The sequence below is a fragment of the Chiroxiphia lanceolata genome, chromosome 2, assembly GCF_009829145.1.
Source record: "Chiroxiphia lanceolata isolate bChiLan1 chromosome 2, bChiLan1.pri, whole genome shotgun sequence".
Classification (NCBI taxonomy): Eukaryota; Metazoa; Chordata; class Aves; order Passeriformes; family Pipridae; genus Chiroxiphia; species Chiroxiphia lanceolata.
This window is the reverse complement of record NC_045638.1, coordinates 83,761,229-83,763,778: the sequence shown is the minus strand read 5'-3', so window position 1 is coordinate 83,763,778 and position 2,550 is coordinate 83,761,229.

Below are 2,550 nucleotides of genomic sequence, written 5' to 3'. Positions count from 1 at the left end.
AAAGTGATTTACATGATTCTGCACAGGAACAAGCATAATATTTTATGCATTTATCATAACTGCAATTTGTTCTTGAATAAAGCTTTTCTATGCCCTTTGGTTGGTGCTACTGTATACTTAAGGTTCATAATGTGCTGCTCAAGCTGCAGGAACATTGGAAGATGTAAAAGCAGTAACTCAGAGCTTTTAAGTGGTGTGGGCAGGTCAATTAGTTTTAAAGTACTGAACAGCACCAAACTTTTGACAATATTCCCACCTCAATTTACTCACTGTTCCCTTCTTCTTCTACTTGAGTAAGTGTGGTTATAAACCACTGGGATCAATTAAATCCCTCTGGAATATTATTTGAGGGATATGTTTTTGCTCAGTACCTAGTCCCATGGTGCTTCATTAACCTAATTTCCAAGTGCGCCAAACAGAAAATAACTATTCCACAAGCTCTTCCAAGTTCATGCCCAAAGGTACCCTGGCCATAGTAATCTTTTTAAGAATACCAGAAGACATGTCCATTCTTCATCCTACTTAACACTATCTTGTTTTCAGCATCCATCAGTGAGTAGTGGAGGAGAAGCAAACACAGGCACATTATGCACCTTTAGGTATAGGATAGGAAAGGAAAGCAGGCGGTGGGGTAAGGATCATTATAAGTAGGGCTGTTGCACAATAGGGCCAGACTGTGTAGAACAGTATAAAGTAGGAGACAGGACTAATAGCACAAACACAGGCTTTTTTTCTTTACTTTCTCTTTGGTCATTCTTTTTCTCATAAATTTTCAAAGTACACTACTGCTGTGTCATTAGTGTATTGCTCTTTGAAACCAACATTTCTGCTATCCACAGGGTCTATCTAGTGTTCTTGTACCAAGATTTCCTAGTGCAAATGAGGCCAGATAAAGTTCAAGGTCTGTAATCCATCCTAGATTCAGGTTTTGTCTGCGTCAGCACATAGTGTGGCTCAATAGGAGCAGTCCTATAGAGTGCACAGTCCCTGCATCAGCTGTTGAGAACAGGTTGCCTGTACTATATGTGGACATGAGCACAATATAACTATAGCTGGCACCTGAGCAAAGGTTCTGAGGATGAAAATTCATGCAGAGTCTGTGAGGTCACCTCTGCCAGCAAAATTCCTCTCTGTTCATGGCCCTAAAGGTACAGTCTTTTCCCAAATGTGATAACTGAATTGAATGGGGAGTTTTTCCAAAATCATACAGAAGAGATTTTAAGAGGTGGAAAAACAGTCAAGTGTGTACAAAGTTTCAGGCTTGTCCTCAAACTGGCAACTGAGTGCACACACTCTCCTTGGAGCTGTGTTTCCATAAAATGGAAGGAAACACAGAGTATGAAGATGCACGATAATCAACCTATCTCCACAGAGGCACACATCTCTCTGAAGAGTCTTTACAGCCTGAAAGTGTGTTGGGTACTGGAGTACAATATTTCTTAAAATATATCTATTAAAATAATGGCTTTTACTTTTTTTGCCCTCAAGTTTGCCCTGCTGGTGTTGCCTGGTGTGTTGTCCAGTGTGTGGCCTGTGGAGGATGGCATGGCACAGCACAGTGAGAAATCCATGGCAAACCAGGTGTGGAAGTCATTGCTCTATGTCCTTGCTGCACTTTGTAGCAAGTCAAAAGAACTGTGTGCCCAGGTGGCCAAGAAGGCCAGTGGCATCTTGGCCTGTGTCAGAAACAGGGCAGCCAGCAGGACTAGGGAAATGATTCTCCCCTTGTACTCGGCACTGGTGAGGCCATACCTCAAGACCTGTGTCCAGTTCTGGGCCCCTCAATTCAGGAAGGACATTGAGGTGCTGGAGTGGGTCCAGAGAAGGACAACAAAACTGGTGAAGGGTCTGGAATGCAAGTACCATTAAAATCAGCTGAAGGAGTTAGGGGTGTTTTACCTGGAGAAGAGAAGGCTCATGAGTGACTTTATCACTCTACAACTACCTGAAGGGAGGTTGTACCCAGGTGAGGGGTGGTCTCTTCTCCCAGGGAACCAGCGACAGGACAAGAGGACAGAGTCTCAAACTGTGCCAGGAGAGATTCAGTTGGACATTAAGAAAAATGTCTTTCACGAAAATGGTGACTAGATATTGGAATGGGCTGCCCAGGAAGGAGGAGAAGTCACCATCCATGAAAGTGTTTAAGGAAAGACTGGACTGGACGTGGCGCTTAGTGCCATGGTCTAGTTGACAAGGTGGTGTTCGGTCATAGGTTGGACTCGATGATCTCAGAGGTCTTTTCCAACCTAATGGATTCTGTGAAATACGAGGTGGCAGGATATGTGAGGAGACTGACAGAGGGGAGATGGGCACGCCTGGACCGGCCGGCAGACCTCAGCAAGCGCGCAGCCCAGCGCACGATCAGCAGCTCCAGCCGCCGGAGCCCGGGCAGGATGGCGGGAGGACCTTGTCCCCGGGCGGGGCGGGGAGAGTGGAACCCTCTGGGGGTGTGTGCGGGGGCCGGGCGGAGGCGGGAGCTGCGGAGGGCACTGCGGAAGGCGGGGGAGGCGCTGCCGGAGCGGCGTGGACGAGCCGGGACGGCAGCGATGG